Source organism: Pongo abelii, chromosome 11, assembly GCF_028885655.2.
Source record: "Pongo abelii isolate AG06213 chromosome 11, NHGRI_mPonAbe1-v2.0_pri, whole genome shotgun sequence".
NCBI classification, from domain to species: Eukaryota; Metazoa; Chordata; class Mammalia; order Primates; family Hominidae; genus Pongo; species Pongo abelii.
Window position 1 is genome coordinate 52,303,546 of NC_071996.2, and position 18,991 is coordinate 52,322,536.

Genomic DNA, 18,991 nt, shown 5'->3' on the forward strand with positions numbered 1-18,991 from the left:
GTCTTTACTCTAGAAAGGTCATTTGAAAGGTGGGAAGTTCCTAAACTCACCTGTGGATAATGGGATAATGTAGCAGTCAAATGAATTAAAGTCATGTTTAGATCATGTAAAACTAGAAACAATGAACAAGAAACAATGGGCTACAAAAGCTTGGATGAATCACTTTACCTCTCTGGACCTCAGTTTCTTGTTTGTTTAGTTTTTTACCTATAAATCTGGATTTGATGATATTTTACAAACCTTCCAGCTCTAATATGTTATGACTCTATAAAAAGAGATGGATTGTTGAATTATGACAAGAGTACTCTTTCATTTTATATGACCTTAGCAAAGAATGATGCCCTCAGATGATCTGACATTTTCCAGTTCTAACTTGCTTCATTAATTTAGGATTGAAGCAATAACATAAGATTGACAGTGAAATTGAAATTGAAATTAGCACATAAATTATATAGAAATGTATTAATTTGGTATAACAAAGTTTGGGATAATAGTTTTGCTGGAGAATATTTATGCAGTGGTTAAAAGCACACTGAATCACTTCTAAAGAGGGTATTTTCAGTAAGGAGGATGTCTAGGAAATGACTTCAACAGGATGATGAGATGAGAACTTATTACTGTCATCCCTCTGCAGAAGTATCAATCTTGACAACTACTCACACATAGAATGCCATTGTGGGAGTCCAGGAGTCTAGTAGAGAAATTCCAGAACACTGTTGGAGCAAAACATCGAAGAATAGATACACTGAAGAGGGTAAAAAGAACATTTTCACTTTACCTGCATTACATGTCCCCCAAGGTGGCTCTGTTGAGTGCCAAGAGAGAACTCTTTGACCTACAATTTCTCTGACAGGGGAAAGTGAGAGCATAGTGAGTGAGTACTCAACTTCCCCAGATGTGTGGAACAGTGCCCAAAAGGCCCAATTTTTTTTCTCATCTTATCCAGGAAACTGAGCATGAATAAGGAGATGCTGGGAACAGGACAGACAGGACACAAACCCTAACTTCTCCACCAACTCCATCAGGAAGCTCACTCACAAGCCACTTGGGGCACCTCACCTGTGGACCCTCCAACTGGCCCATAGGCACTCCAAATATTTTATATGTCTCACTTGCCCTGCCCCCAGCCTGGTTCCTCAAGTGTAACTTCCCTGAAATTACATTTATATCTTGTAAAGCTAGAACAATGAGCAAGGAACAATTGTTCCCTGAGTGTGTTCTCATGAATGGCGAGTGCAAGTATCTTATATAGACACCCAACTCAGCTCTGTGGGATTGGAAAAAGCCACACAAACTTAAGGATTTCAAGACGCCACCGGGGAAAGCAAACAGGAGGCTGTCAACACCTGGCTTGGCTTTGTGTGACCTAAAGAAGACAGAGAATCTAAAGAATTAATCCCCAAGAGGGAACAAGTGGTATGGAGCAGGTACACTCATAGAAAATATGTGAGCTAGTCTCAGAATCCCTAGCTGGGCTAATTGGTGAAGATGTTTCTCTCCTGAATCCAGTCAGTAAAAATGGAAGGAGATGACTGCTTCTTCAAACATGAAGATAGCAATGTAAGACTTTAAGGAACAAGAAAAATCAATGGAACATGATACCATCTAAGAGGCAAAATAATACTTAAGTAATTAATCCCACAGAGGTGGAGATCAAGAAACTGCCTGACCAAAAGTTAAATATAATTGTTTTAGGGAAACTCAGTGAGCTAGATGAGAACACCAATAGACATCTCAACAAAATTAAAAAAAAACACACATCAAAAGTAAAAGGTTTAATAAAAAGATATAAAAAAGATCAGAAATTTTTGAGCTGAAGAATACAATGGATTAATATGAAAAATGCCATAGAACATCAACAGCTGACATGATCAAATAGAAGAAAGAATCTGTGAACTTGGAGATAGGTCACTTGTATTCTATCAGAGGAGAAAATAGAAAAGAGAATGAAAAAGAATGAAGAAAGATTATTAGACTTATGATACACCATCAACAAAGCTAACTTTTGCATTATGAGTATTCCAGAAAGATAAGGAATAGATAAAGGGGCAGAAAACTTATTTAAAGAAATAATGGATTAAAACTTCCCAAATCTGGGGAAAGATATTGACATCCAGGTATATGAAGCTTAAAAGTCTCTAAATAGATTCAACTTTTAAGAAGACTTGATGGGATATATTATAATCAAAATGTCCAAAATCAAAGGCAAAGAGAATTTTGAAAACAGCAAAGGAAGGTGGCTTATAACATAAAATGAAAGCTTCACTAGGCTAGCAACATACTTTTTTTTATGCAGAAATTTTGCAGTATAGGAGAATGAGACAATATATTCAAAGTGCTACAAGTTAACAAATTGTCAATCAAAAATATTTTATCTGACAAAGCTGTCCTTCAGAAATAAAGGAGAGATAAAGACATTCCCAGACAAATAATAAATGCCAAGGGGTTCATCACTACTGGACCTGCCTTATAAGAAATATTACAGGGTATTGTTCAGGCTGAAATAAAAGAATGTTAATTAGTACCATGAAAATATATGAAAGTTTAAAACTCACTAGTAAAGATAAGTATATAGTCAAATTCAGAACACTCTAATACTGTAATGGTGGTATGTAAATTTTGTCTGGATGATGAAAATGTTTTGAAAATGAATAGTGGTGATGGTTTTGCAACCTTGTTAATGCATTTGATGCCACTGAATTGAATAGTCAATACTTATTAAAATTAGAATTTTATGTATATTATACCACAATAAAAAACTAAAAAAAAACTTGTAACTCTAGTATAAAGATTAAGAGCAAAAAGTATCCAAAATAACCATTAGCTGCAATAATTTGTTGAATACACAATATAAAAAGATGTAAATTGTGACATCAAAAACATAAAATATGGGGAAGAGGAGGATTAAAAGTGTAGTTTTGGGATGAGATAAAAAAGTTATTAGATTATATGATAGCTTCTGTAACTATATGATAGCTTCTGTAAGCCTCACTGTAACCACAAAGCAAAAACATATAGAGGCACAAAAGATAAAGAGAAAGGAATCAATGCATACCACTACAGAAAATTATCAAAATACAAAGTAAGACAGCAAAAGAAGAAAAAAAGAACAGAGGATTTACAATACAGCCAGAAAACACTAAACAAAATGACAATACTAAGTCCTTATCTTTCAATCATTACATTACATGTATATTGATTAACTTCTCTCATCTAAAGACATGGAGTGGCTGTATGGAAAAAAATAAGACAACACTCAACTATACGTTGCCAATAAGAAGCTCACTTGAGCTTTAAGACCACATATAAAACGACAGTGAAAGGATAGAAAAAATATTCTATTAAAATGGAAAACCAAAAGAAATCGGGGTAGGAATATAAGTATCAGACAAAAATATTTTAAGTCCAAAACTGTCACAAAAGACAAATAAGGCTATCATATAATTATAAAGAGGTAAATTTATCATGAGGATAGAACAATTATAAGTATATATGTATCTAACATTGGAGTAACTAAATATATAAGACAAATATTAAAAGGTCTGAAGGGATAAACAGCAATACAAAATAGTAGGGGGCTTCAATTCTCCACTTTCAGCGATAGATAGACTATCCAGACAGAAAACTAATAAGGAAATATTGGACTGGAACTACACTTTAGATGAAATAGATCTAATAAACTTATTTAGAAGATTCCATCCAACAGCAACAGAATACACATTATTCTCAAGAGCACATGAAACATTTTTTTCAGAATAGATCACATGTTAAGCCATCACACAAGTATTAAATTTAAGAATATTGAAATCATATGAAATATTGTTTTTGACCACAATTATATAAAACTAGAAATCAATAGCTTAAGGAAAACTGGAAAATTCACAAATATGTGGATATTAGATAATACGCTTCTGAACAACCAAAGGGCCTAAGAACAAATCAAATGGGAAATTCTTAAAAATGTTGAGAAAAACTAGGGTGGAAATATAACATATTTAAACTGATGAGATGCAGGAAAAGCAGTTCTAAATGGGAAGTTTATAGTAATTAGTGCTTACATGAAGAAAAAAAAACAATCTCAAATAAACATTCATCCTAATTTTATACCTCAAGAAAGTTGAAAAAGAACAAACTAAGCCCCGCGTTAGTAGGGAAAAGATAATAACAAAAATCAGAGCAGAAATAAATGAAATAGAGACTAGTAGAAAAACAGAAAAATTTTAAAAACCAAGACCAGGTTTTTTGAAAAGGTAAACAAAATCAACAAATCTTCAGCTAGACTGAAAAAAAAGGGAAGACTCACATAAATAAAACTAGGAATGAAACAGGAGACATTACAACTGCCACCACAGAAATACAAAGGATGAGAGACTACTATGAACATTTTATGCCAACAAATAGGATACACTGAAATAAATGGATAATTCCAAGAAACATATAACCTAGCGAGACTAAATTATGAAAAAAACAGAGAATCATAACAGATTGGTTTGGCAAAGATTTTGGGGGATATGACATTAAAAGCGTAGGCAACAAAAACAAAAATAAGCGAGTAGAACTGCATCAAACTAAAATGTTTCTGTGTAGCAAAGGAAACAATCAACAAAGTAAAAAACGAACCTACAGAAGGAGAAAATATTTGCAAATTATACATTGGCTGAGAGGTTAATATCCAAAATATATAAAGACTGTATATAATTCAATAGCAATAAACAACAACAAGAACAACAAATAACCTGATCTTAAAATGTTCAAAGGACCTGTATGAACATTTTTCCAAAGAAGTCATACACATGGCCTCATATATGAAAAGGTGGCTGACATCACTAGTCATCAGGGAAATGTAACTCAAAACCTCAATGAGGTATCATCTCACACCTGTTAGGATGACTGTTATCAAAAAATCAAAATATAAACAATTATTGCAAGGATGTGGAGAAAAGGGAACTCTTATACATTGTTGGTGGGAACTTAAATTGGTACAGCCATAATGAAAAATGGTTTGGAATTCCCTCAAAAAAATTTAAAAAGAGATACCATATGACCCAGAAATCTCACTTCTGGGTGAATATCCAAAGGATATAAAATTACTGTCTCAGAGATCTGCACACTCATGTGTCACATGCATGAACCTGGAGGATATTATGTTAAATGAAATAAGCCAGGCACAGAAAGATAAACACTGCTTTATCTCACTTACGTAGAATCGAAAACAGTCAAACTTAGGGAAACAGACAGTAGAATAGTGGTTGCTAAGGTAAACAGACTAGGGGAAATAGTTGCTGGTTGAATGCTACAAACTTTGAGTTATAATAGGAATAGAATCTGGAGACCTATCATATGGCATAGTGACTATAGCTGATAATATATTGTATACTTGAACTTTCATAAGAGCACATATTTTAAGCATTTTCACCACACACACAAAAGGTAACTGTGAAGTGATGGATATGTTAATTAACTTGATTGTGGGAATCATTTCACAATGTATATGTATATCAAAACATCATGTTGTATGCCATAGGTATGTTCAACCTTTGTCAGTTTTACCTTAATAAAGTAGGGGGAGGAAAGATTATATCAGTTTGGCTTAAACCAATTTATTTTAATGAAAATAGAACTAATTGAGGAGAATTTTTTTGTATTTATTAAAGACTTTATTCGGATCTAACACACAGAATTCAGTAAATGAGTCCTTTTGCTTTCTTCTTTTCCTTCTCATTCTGTAACAGTTCCCGGCCTAGTAGCATTGAAGTCTTCAGAACATGTTAGTTTACATGACCTACTGCTTTGCTGAGCTCTTCTGCAAAAGGAAGATAAGTTTCGGGAATGAGCTTAAGTGACCAAAAGCCCCTTCCCAGGATTCAGCTGGGATCTGCAAACCATCAGAACTCTCCAGTAGGGGCTGTGAGCTAAAGCTTGGTCAAATCCAACTTTCCTAAACTTTCGAAGAGATGGTCTGCAGAACTCTAACTCAGAGTTATACTTTTACTGCTTAGGGAATCAATCACTTGTCTTTAAATGCTTTGCATAAAGATTAGTTACCAATGTACTTCTCTGATAGCCAAGAAAATTTACAAGAGCATCGAATATAGCAAAGAAAATCTGATACTAGTAAATTAAAAAAATCATGATTTCTCTGTTTCAGGAATATCTGTTGTTATTACAGATTCAAAATAAGGTAAAAAATCTGGATCTCCTTCTCAGTTGAAGGCTTTTGTCACTGTGTTCATAGAAATTTAGCTGAGGAAAGTCTCTTAGAGGTATGTGGTTATGTATAGCAAAAACAATACTGGGTATAATGTAATTACATGGTAACATCATGGTGCTCTTAACTAGCTAGCAGGGCATAATGATGCTTATTAATGACACATAGGAAACATCGTGGCACAGAACAATGGGAGAAATCTTTTTCAGTTTGACCTCAAGAAAGAAAAGAAAGGGATTCAAAATACCTATTTCATCAACTACACAGAGGAAAGAGAGAATGTCATTTGTAGGAAGAACCAAAATTTACATATTTGATGGGGTTAATATCCAAAATATACAAGGAATTTATACAACTGAATAGCAAGAAAACAAATAACCTGTTTAAAAGCTGGTAGATCTGCAGGGTCAAATAAAATAACAAAAACTTTCTCAAAAATCAACAGGAAAAAATCAGGAAGTCCAAATTTTATATAAGAATGATGGAAAGAAATGAAGCCTTCAAAAAGAGAGCACTCACAGTGAGTTTTGAGCACAGGCAGGGGCAAAGATTAAGGATTGTATAAATATTATCACCAGGGACCTAAAACGTGAAAACAAAGATCTATCACAAAATGAAAAACTACAGACAGTACAGGACTCACAGGAGAGGATCAGCAGCAAGGAAAACAAGGTAACATGGGGTATGGAGGTTTTCATACAAAGTCCATCCCTCACCCACCGAGGAGCAAGCAAAGATTCATTCCAATGTATTGAATAAGATTTTTAGTCATGGTGATTGTGACTAAGTTAATGAATAATAAAGAGCTAGTTGGGTCTCACTGGGGAAGGAGATCAGGCATTTGTATATGAGGGAGATTTCTGAAACTGTAATGCAAATCCAGAAAGATTATCTAGTCGCAGGTTTTTTTTTGTTGTTGTTTGTTTTTTGTGGGTTTTTATTTTTTATTTTTTTGGTTTTGGTTTTGTTTTTTTTTTTTTTTCTGAGACAGAGTCTTGTTCTGTCCCCCAGACTGGAGTGCAGTGATACAGCCGTGGCTCACTGCAACCTAGAACTTTCAGGCTCAGGCAATCCTCCTACTTCAGCTTCCCAAGTAGCTGGGACTACAACTACATGCCACCACTCCTGGCTAATTTTTAAAATTTTTTTGTAGAGATGAGGTCTAGCCATGTTCCCCAGGCTGGTCTCGAACCCCTGGACTCAAGCGATCCACCCTCCTGGGTCTCCCAAAGTGCTGGGATTACAGATGTGAGCCATCGTGTTCCACCTAATGGCAGAAATTCTTAAATAAGCCCAATGGAGTTTTTGTCTATAGATGAGTCACCCCATGAGCATACCTGAGTAACAATAAATGTTATAAAAATGCTCTTTTCTAGTTTTGCAAATGAGGCATGTGTATTTAGGGCTAGAGACAAATTGCAGGGATCACAGAGAAGGTATCACCAGTGGTTTTCTTTCTCTAATCTTCCTTCATACTAAATAAAATATTGAACAAATATTTTTAAAATATCTACTGGAAGTTGTACCAGGGTATTTGTCTGAGGTACATATGTGTCTCTGTGTAGTGCCTGGAAAATACAAACTGCTCTCAATGCAAAACTTGGATGAGTCACTCTCAAAAAACACTTGATCATCATCATGAAGATGTTTATGTTAAAAATTTCTTAGAGTTCTTGCTTAGATCCCTTCCAGTGTGATCAGGGTGAAGTCTCCCTGATTAGCAGAGTCAGGATTCTAGTACCCCAAAAAAGTCAACTCAGGTAAAAAACACTACTTACAGACTGTTTCCTTCTGGGTAAGTTATAGCTTCCATTTGCGTTTCATAACACTAAACATACCAGCACTGATTCTATTAATCATGTTCTTTTAAAAAGGATAAATATTTTGATAATCTCTTATCTAGAGGAGGGAAATATCTAGTATATCTGATGGCCAATCTATACAACCTGTTTCCATTATCTAGTTGATAAAAGATGTCAGCAATAAATTATTTGTTTCTACAAAGGCTTTAGTAAACATATTGCTATGAGCCTGTATGTGTATGTGTGTACATGTGTAGCACTATACATTGTAAAAGAACATGAGCTTGCATACAGGATTACATGTTACAGAACAATGCCCTAAATAATTAAAAATAACACAATAATTATATTGTGCTTAACATGATAGTGTATTTCAAGTTACTGTAATCTTCACAGGCCATCCTTTTTTATGTAACCAGTGGGAAACTCACTCACTCTAGGTGGGCTTAGCACCCCACTTTGACAGGGTTTCTGCCCTCTGCATGCCAGGCTTCCCAAATGACCAGAATATGGCCATCTCTATGAACTTCCTCTTCAGATAGCTAGGAAGTTTCTGCTAGGCATATATATGAAACTGCCTCAGAAGCTCCAAAAGAGGAGAAGGGCTGAAGTAAATCTTGGCTGAAATGTAACCAGGTAAACACAGAAATGCTCCAAGGAATCAAGACCAGGAAAAATAGAAGTGCAAGTTTTATTCTTCACTTACGAGAATGAGTGGAAAATAGAACTTGCACTTCTATGAGAAGCTTAATCTTTTCTCTGGTCTCATGCTTATGATCAATGAATGCAGTCTTAGAAAGACCCTAGCTTTCTCTACCCCTAGCCCACATTGCCTGAATGTCACAGTGTCTCCAAATTACTGTCCTCAGTGGAAAACAGGTGGTTCAATTTCACCTACTTCATGGATTTCTAAAAATGAGAATAATAATTCCAGTCTCTATTTACATAAAAAAGAGTTCATTATATTAGACACCATCCCCAGAAAAGAAGAAAAGCCCACAGTCCTGTGGTGTGAGGAAGCAGGCAAGTACTGAGCTCTGCTCGGTTTTGCTTTGCTCAGCTCTGCTCCTCAGATGAGTTTTTCTGTTAAGGGAGTTTTAAGTCTTAGGTTTCACTAGGAACTTTGTAATCCTATGGGAGGAAACAAACTGCAGTGGTTTAAGAGAGCATTCTGAAATTAGACTGACGGTTCAAATCCAAGCCCTACTACATCCTAGTTGTTTGACCTGGAACATTTACTTAACCTCAATTTCCTTACCTCTAAAATGTAGATACTCTTAGTGTCTGCCTCTTAGCATTCATATGAAGATTAAATAAAATCGTCTATATAAGATGTTTAGTACAGTACTGGGCACATATGAGAAACTCAATATGTTAATTGCTATAATTATTTTCAACTTGGCAGTGGGTTTTTTATTTTTATACTCAGTTTTTAACATTGATTTGAAAATTCCAATAATAAAACATCTGCAGGCCAGGTGCGGCGGCTCATGCCTGTAATCCCAGCACTTTGGGAGGCCAAGACAGGTGGATCACCTGAGGTCAGGAGTTTGAGACAAGCCTGGCCAACATGGTGAAATCCCGTCTCTACTAAAAATACAAAAATTAGCTGGGCATGGTGGCACACGCCTGTAATTCTAGCTACTTAGGAGGCTGAGGCAGGAGAATTGCTTGAACTTGGGAGGCAGAGGTTGCAGTGAGCCGAGATTGCACCATTGCACTCCAGCCTGGACAACAAGAGCGAAACTCCATCTTAAAAAAAAAAAAAACACACACACACTATTTTTAAAAATTATTGTCACTATTTCCTCCATCCAGTAGCTTTTGGGCAACAAACAAACAAACAAACAAACAAACACACACACACACCTAAACTTGAAATCAGGTTTGAGGATGCACCAATCTTTTTCAGGAGGAATAAGAGCCAATAAATAGCATATGTTTTTTTAATACTATTTTGTTTAATGCAGGTTTTTGATCTAAGTGTAAGAAAAGATTACGTAGTTTTTATTCATGAATGTTTACTTTCGAAATATACTTTAGATTTTATGTCCTCAGTGTAGTTTGGATTTTTTTTCCCATTCAGCATAACATTCACCTTCAAAGCCTGCATGTGAGACACCAGTTTTGTTTAATTTATTGGAATATTTATTTCATAGTCATTGTATCATTTTGTTTGACAACTCCAGCACAGAAAAGAAAAATCTGTTTCCTTTATAATGTACAAAAGCAAGTCATGGCATCAGCAGCTTTTCAGTCGTTTTGAAAATGGCTTGTTTACATTACTCTTGTCTGATACAGGCAGAAAGCTATTCAGGTTTAAAAAATAGTTGTTTTTGCTTCAAAGAAAGGGGATTATATCACTATTTGTGATATAACTAATTAACTTGATCTCAGTATACTTTTTGATAAGGAGAGAAATAGTAATGTTGCAAAAGTCAAGATGTAGGGAATGTCAAGGCATAAGGGTTGCTCCCCTCTAAGTCCTTTCTCTTTGGGGGAGGATCCTACATTTTTGCCCACAAAAGAAAATATTATTGTTACTCTTATTTATTAGATAACCTAGACTTTGAGTTATTGAGCACAATATTTCCTATGTAATATGCATGTATGTGTCTGAGTGTGATATGATTTGCCATGACTGGCACAATTCTTCAGTTGAGATGTGTTATTAAAAAATATAGAGTGACCATTTCTCATTATTGGCAGTTGACATTGATGGCAGGTGCTATAGTTGGAAATTTTGGTAAACTCACTGGAATAAATTCCTAAACCCTGGTAGACTTTAAAATTTACATTTACAGAACCTGAGATCACTTCTGCTACACTGTAAAAGCCCAGCAAAATGCATCAATTACAGAATAACTCATCTAAAAAGTACTTTGCCAAGCAAATTCCCCGTCTGCTACCCAGCCAACAAGCTGTGTGTAGCCATCATTACTGCCAGCTGCCAGATTAGGGTGTGTCACATCACTCTTTTCAGAGTGAGAGGAGTGTCACAGCAGCTGGAGATCCTTTGCTTGGTGCTGGTATCATGTAACTCTGCCCTCTCAGCTCCTCACTCCTTTGGTCATTCCTATGGTGATTTGGAGGCTTGCCCATCAATCAACCTGGCTCAGCTGCTTAGGCACTGAAAGGCTGAGTGGACCCAGAACCTTCCATTCCATGCCAGTGTCTTGGATTTCACTCATTTTTTAAATTCATCTATTAGATGTGTATTCATTAAGTCCAAAGTACTCTTCTAGGCATTTGGGGCATTAACAATCAATAAAATAGAAGAAAAAAGGTACTGCTTTCACAGAGCTTATATTCTAGTGAATTGACGTTCCAGTAGTTTCTCTTGATAATCAGGGCATGTATTGGATCACATTTGAATGAGAACTTTTAAAAGATACTAATAGCAAGATCCCTTACAGACTATACAAAAACCTTTTGCTATAAAGTTTGGGAATACTTTGCTAGCTTTTAATTTTGTAATAGTATTAGATCTATAAGAGAGCTGCAAAGATTATGGAGACGTCCTGTATACCTTTTATCCAGTTTCCTTGAATGTTAACATCTTGCATAACCGTAGTAGAATTATCAAAGCTAAGAAATTAACTCTAGCACAATACTATGAAATAAACTATAGACTTTATTTGTATTTTACAAGCTTTTCCACTAATGGCTGTTTTATTTCTGTTCCGGGATCCCACATAGCATTCCTTTGTCATGTCTCCTTGGCCTCCTCCAATCTATGACGATTCTAATCTTTCTTTGTCTTTCATGACCTTGACCTTTCGAAGAGTACTGGCCACATATTTTAGTAGACTGCCTCTTAATGTTGTTTTCATGATATTTTCTCAAGATTAGTCTGAGTTATGCACTTTAAAGAAAAACACTCAAAGGTCACGTGGCCTTCCCACTTCATCTTATTAGAGGGGTGCATGTTGCCAGTATATCTTCTTATTGGTGATGTTAACCTTGATTACTTGAATAAGGGCTTGTCTGACAATTTTTTCCATTGCAAAGTGACTGTATTTCCCTTTGAAATTAGTAAGTATTTTGGAAAGAATGTTTTGAGACTATGCAAATGTCTTGCTCTTCCGAAACATTTACCCACCAATTTTACCATTTATTGGTGGATTTTTTTTTTTTTCAGAAATTATTACTATGGCTTGCTAAGGATGCTTTTCTATGTCACTTGTTCCTTTTTATATATTAATTAGAAATGTTTGGTAAGGAAGGGCTATCTCTTATCCCTCAATTATTTATTTGTCAATGTATTTAATAATTTAAATCAGTGTAGATTTATAGATATTTATTTTATTCTTTGGTTTATAATATTATTTTTAATTTTTTTACAAAAATTGTTCCAGTTTTGGCCTTTGAAGGCTCTTTCAGATTGGCCCTTGTGTCTATTGGGCCTTTTGGGTAGGTCAATGTCTCCTTAATGTAGATAGAAAAGAGGAAGATTTACTTCCATTGATTCTGTTTGCTTATTTTACATCTGCCAGGACATTTTATTTTTAAATGAGCTTTTTTATATATATTTTAAAAATTGCTAAAACATATACAAAGGATACAACATGAAACGTGTATTAAAGAAAACCAAGCTACTCCACCAATATGTGACTGTTAGATCTCTCCCAATTTAATCAGGAATTATGACTAAGACTGGGAGAAAATGCTCCCTAATAGTATACGATTCAGTGATTGAGAATATACCAAAGCAAAGGCATCATCTAATCAAATATGGACAGCTGAGCAGATATATTCAATCACAACATATTGTAATATTTCCCACATCCATAGTATCTAGCTGTTATAAGTAAAAGTACACTATGGCATGAAGACTGACCATCTCTTTGTTCTATTTTAAGAATTATATTCCTTTGTTTACAAGTAGAGTTGAACTATATTATTTACATGTTTTTAAAATTTTAAAATCTATGAGTCTTATAAACAGAATAAAATTTGTTTTAAAGTCTTAATTTCCTTCAGTTCCATCATGTTGCCATGAATAACAGGAATGACAGGATATCATTCTTCTTTATGGCTGAATAGTATTCCACTGTGCATATATATATATATGCATATATATGTGATATATATATATATATCACATTTTCTCTATCGATTTATTTGTTGTTGGACATTTTGCTTTCTTCCACATCTTGGCTATTGTGAATAGTGCTACAGTAAACATGGGAGTGCAGATAGGACATTACGTTAAGTGAATTAAGCCAGGAACAGAAAATTAAGCACTGCAAGTTCTCACTTATATATGGAAGCCAAAAAATGTTGATTTCATAGAATCAAAAAGTAGAACAAAGGATACTGGAGGCTGGGAAGGGTAGAGGGAAAGGAAAGATAGGGAGAGATTTGTTAAAGGATGCCAAATTACAGCTAGGTAGGAGGAATAAGTTCTACTGTTCCATACCACTGTAGGATGAAAATATTAACAATAATATATAGTTCCAAATAGCTGGAAGGAGAATATTGAATTTGCCCAGCACAAAGAAATGACAAAACTTTGAGATGTTGGATGTACCATTTACCCTGATCTGATCGCTATACACTATATGTATCAAAAACCACTACATACCCCATAAATATGTACAATCATTACTTGTCCATTAAAAATAAAATTAAAAAATAAGTCTTAATTTCAATGGCACATTACATAAGTGCTCTAAGAGATCTTTTTCTATGTATTAATATTTTCTTGGGGCTATCACATCATAACTTTGGTAAAAGAAGCTTTTGAACAAAATAAAATCACTTTTAAGAAATGCTCTAATATGGATACAGTTGGAAGGCATTATCCTAAGTGAATTAACACAGGAACAGAAAACCAAATACTGCATGTTCTAACTTTTAAATGCGAGCTAAACAATGGGTACTCATGGACATAAAAGTGGCAACCACAGACACTGGGGACTGCAAGAAGGGGGATGGAGGGAGGGAGGCAAGGATTGAAAAAACTAACTATTGGGTACTATGCTCAGTACCTGGGTGACAGGATGAATCATGCCCCAAACCTCAGCATCACACAATATACCAGCTAAGAAACCTGCATATGTACCCCTGAATTTAAAATAAAATTAGAAACTAAAAGAAAAATAAATGCATAGAAAGGATCCCAACTCTTTATTGCTTAGATGATGATTTCTCTGCACCAGCACACAGAGACTCATGTCATCAGGAACACTGGGCAGAGGTTGTTTTGTTCGCATACTGTGCTCCTGTAACAACTGGCCTCCCACTGTGCCCTGGGCAGTACAGCACAGATAGCACCTGCAAAGGTACAGAAACCAGGGCTCGTGGGGACACCTATCAGCTGAGAAGAGTAACAATCTCACTTGATGCAATTAAGATGGCATAGATTTCAAGCAGTAATTGGTTTATTCTAATAGCTTCCAGTCTGTACTATCCTTTGTTCCCCTCCCCCAGGCTATTTCCCCCTAATCTAGTATATCTCACCCTCAGCTTCCAGCTTCCTTGAAAAGGGAAACTGTTTTTCTTCTTGTCTGCCCCAGGATCCCTAAACCCCTCTCTGCTTCTTGCCTTATCCACTTTGAAACTCTTCCACTATCCTTCCTAACACGGCTGATAGCAGTGCACTGCCTACCACACACATCTTGACAGCTTGGTCCTTGGTTGACATCCTCATCTTCTTATTATCTTATATTTAGAATAAGAGCTTGTCACCATCTTAGACCAGATCCATCTCATTCTCTTCTGATTTTTATATTGATGCCTTTTTCTAATATGCTAATTACCCAATCCTTCTCACTCTCGTTAACCTAATTCTGTGTACTCTTAAAATTTATATTTGAAAGAGCCATAAGAGGACCTCAAGATCCTTAAGAAGCATTTCTTCATTCTTTGTCCCATCCCCATCTCTCTGTCTTTCTCTTTCTCTCTCTCTCTCTCTCATACACACACACACACACACACACACACACACACACACAAGTTTTTCCTTTTTTTTTACAACTCTGACACCTAATCCAACTCACTTTCATGACTTGCAACACAACCTCTATAAGGAAATATTGCCCCCTTTCCCCATCCCATCACTTAAATAGAACTTATGTTTCCTAGATTTTTAAACTCTTCTAGATTCAAATAGGCTGACAACTTTCAAATTTACCTAGAACTCTTTCAAGTGTTTGGGATAGGGGAGTTTATTTTCATCACAAATGTGATAATGGTTGTCTTCCCCATGTGAACCTCTATAAGGTTCTGAAAGTTTAATATCGTAAAATAACTTCCATTAACAATTTATTATCATTATGAAGGTATGCAAACTTTATTTGAACAAAATTCCATGTTCACTCTTTTAAGATTACAGTATTAGTTTTTCCTCATGGGAATTTTTTTCATGTTCTTTATGTTCATTCTTCATATTATATATGTTCTCCCAATTTTTAGCAAACCATTGGATGCAGCTTTCCTCCTTGATTTTATTTACTTACCAGAATAAATTTAGAGCTAAGGATTGGTTCAACATTGCAACAAACTCAAGAATAGCATTCACATCTCTGCATGAAAATCTGAGGTCTGAAACATAATTTCTTTTAAATAAGTGAGATTTCCAGTTAAAGAGAATTAAATGCAAGGACATGATAAAATATTGAGGAACACAAATGATTTAACTCTACAAATGCAAAGAGAAGGTGGGAGAAGACATCAGTGGTGTGGAATTTTCAATAAATATTTGAAAAAACTGAAAGGTGATGGAGAAATTATAATTGATTAAACAAGACACAGGAAGCCAAAGCTTAAAGGGTGTGCAGAGGGGAAAGAAATGATACGAGAGTCAGCTGTCCATATGGAATCAGGAGAGGTGATGGAAGCAAAAGGTATGGGGATGTGGGGTGAGAAATGCTGTGGAAAATTGGATGATTCGGATGTCTGTATTTGAAACACTTCTCAAACATCCCTCAGCCCCATAACCCAGAATGTCAGGCAGAAAGCTGTAGGTCATTTAGGATGTTAGGCAGGATAGTCTTAGGACTCAGAGGCAGTATTGCTGATGAAGGAAAGAGATGAGTTAAAAGGCTGAAAGCTGAGTAGAGGGCATTCTGTGAAGGTGAAAATGAAAATGAAAAACCTATCATTTCCCAACTGTAAATAATTTACTCTTCTCAGCCAAGGAGTTGTTGGAGCCAGCAGGCTGATAGAGATTGAAGTCCAGGAGCAAAGACCTGGACTTCGTTAGCAGCTCCTTGGGGAGAGCTCATGAAGGACTGTCTCAGCTCTGAATTCAATGGGGAGCTGACATCCAGTGTCAGAAAGTCCATACTAAACACAGCACATGGCAGGCTTCTAATGGCTCCTCAGAGAGAAGGCCATCAATCTATAGGACTGTAACAGATAGAACTGGAAACTGTAGAGCAAACACTGAACAAGAGGCCAAGCCCTCTCAATTTTCAAACCTGCAAACAAATAAACAAACGAAAGACAGGGATGACAAAGATTGCCACTTGTTGTCTAAACAAGGGATTATTATACTGGCTAATGCTATACAGCCGTCCCTAGAAGCAAAAACCAGTGTAATATCAACATTTAAGATAACTCAGAGACCCAACCTGACAACCTGAGCCCCAGTTATTAGAAAAAGAATAATAATAACTCGGCCGGTCGCCGTGGCTCACACCTGTAATCCCAGCACTTTGGGAGGCCGAGGCAGGTGGATCACGAGGTCAGGAGATCGAGACCATCCTGGCTAACATGGTGAATCCCTGTCTCTACTAAAAATACAAAAAATTAGCTGGGCGTGGTGGTGGGCACCTGTAGTCCCAGCTACTCAGGATGCTGACGCAGGAGAATGGCGTGAACCCGGGAGTGGACCTTGCAGTGGGCTGAGATGGCGCCGCTGTACTCCAGCCCAGGCGATAGAGCACGACTCCTTCTCAAAAAAAAAAAAAAAAAAAAAAAGAATAATAACTCACCCAAGTAGCCAAAGCACCACACAAACCACAGTAAAACAACAACAAAAAACCAGAACTCTCAGAATAAGCCGCTGAAACCAGCACATAACTTGAATTTTAAAAATGAGAATTTAATGAAATTTGGATAAGTGTAATTCCAAGGCCTTCACTTCATATACTGTGCTGGACAGATTTTTAGGTGGCCATCATGGTCCCTGCTTTTTAATGATTGCTATTCCTGCCTCTTACGTGTGGGTAGAACCTGTGATTTGCTTCTAATCAGTAGAAAACAGCAAAGGTGAAGGAATGTATGTGACTATGTTACCTAAGGTTGAAGTGTCCATTTCTCTGCCATTTCTCTCACCCTTACTGATTGTGAGGAGGAAAGCAGCCATGTTGGGGAACCCCACATGGCAAGGAAATGCAGGTGACCTCCGAGAGCTGGGAATGGCCTGTGACCAACAGAAACTAAAAGCTCTCAGTTCTACAGTCACAAGGAACGTAATGCTGCCAGCAACCAAGAAAGCAGGGAAGTGGCTAATTCCTCATTCAAGCTCCAGATGATACTGCAGCCCTGGGTGTTCCACCTTGATTGCAGGCTTGTGAGACCCTAAAGCAGAGGACTCAGCTAAGCCATGCCCAGGCTCCTGATCCACAGGAACTGTGAGATAATTAATTTGTATTTGGGCCTCCAAGTTTGTGGAAATATTCTTATGCAGCAATAGATAACTAATGCATAGATCTCAATGTGATCTGATGTTTGCAATTCGCAATTTGCACAATCATGCATGGTAATCTTCGGTGGACAGGAGGAGGAGGACAAGATGGAAAGAGATACAGGCGAAAAAAGAAAAGATTTTATAAAAATATTTTGTACAGTCCCATTTGTGTTAAAATTATGTATGTTCACTAATAATTGGAAAATATGTAAGTGAAAAGCAGATGGTGTAGTAATGAATATATTCAGTAATTCTTTTTCATTAAAAGTAATCAAACAAAATCAGCATATCACAATTTTCCATATGGGTAAATGCATTTATAGATTACTATGCATTTTTTGGCTCCATGACTTTTAGCTCTTTATAGCACAAGTATTCTGCCTTTGCAAACAAATCTCTAGTTTCGTATATGATGAAAATTTCTGAAGCACTTTTTTCATACCTAGAAGATTCAGTGGTATTTCAGGGTTTAGATTTCACACAACACTATGGCTCCATGCTCCCCAGTTTTCTTTGATAAAATATGCTTCATTAAATATTTTTCTATTGGTTACTCAAGTTGATCCTCTACTCATTACCCTTCTGCTTTCCCTGTCATTAACAATACTTGCAATCTAAGACAGATGCAATTTCAATAGGCTGTCAATTACCTTTAATTTTCAAAGTGAGATGATGATTGAATTGTGAATTTTTGTTCAATTTGAATCCCCTGGATTTGGAGAAGTTAATGATTCATTTTGATAACTTGCATTATTTCTTATTTATCATCCTTGAAAGCACTTCATGAATAAGCTGTTCATTTAATTCGTCTTTTACAAAGGTATTAGCATTTTTACTCTCTTTTATAAATAATCTTGAAATGACATTTTATTTCAAAGCAATTCTAGGAAAATCACAGTAGGATAAAACAAAAGAAGGGTCTCAATAAGAGGAAAGCATTTTTCATAATAGATATGTTTCTAGATTTTGAGTTCACAGATCACTAGGTTTGTAATCATGACTGCTCTCTGGAAAAAAGAAAGGAGGGTTTATATGTGTTTTTTAAACAAACATGTAAAAATAATTTTACAATTTTTCAATAGCACTGTAATATTTGTGCTACTCAAAATATAGCCTCATATCATTCATTAGTTCATCTAACCACTAGCTTTACCACACCTTTACAATCATGTATATGTATAATAAATGTATATGTGAGTTGCAACTAAGGCATATGTGACTTTAAGAGGTTTGCTGGTTTTAGGTCTGTAGGTGTCAATTATTCATTTATTCAGCAAATTAGGCAACACTGCATTAGTTGTAAACTATGCAATACTGAGTAAGAAAACCAAAATATTCCTT

General features: G+C 35.8%; 1 protein-coding gene across 2 annotated transcripts in view; it reads left to right on the forward strand.

The window, feature by feature from the left end:
* The window catches only part of LOC103889957 (putative uncharacterized protein encoded by LINC00269), a 377,157-nt gene that overhangs the window by 333,407 nt on the left and 24,759 nt on the right, over window positions 1-18,991 (forward strand). Inside the window, exon 8 of one of the 2 annotated variants that reach the window (XR_010135999.1) lies at window positions 5,733-6,144. The exons of the other annotated variant lie outside the window; for it this stretch is intronic. The gene's annotated coding sequence lies outside the window, so the exon portion shown is untranslated. Of the gene's footprint in view, window positions 1-5,732; window positions 6,145-18,991 lie in introns of those variants that run through there. 2 annotated transcript variants of the gene reach the window in all.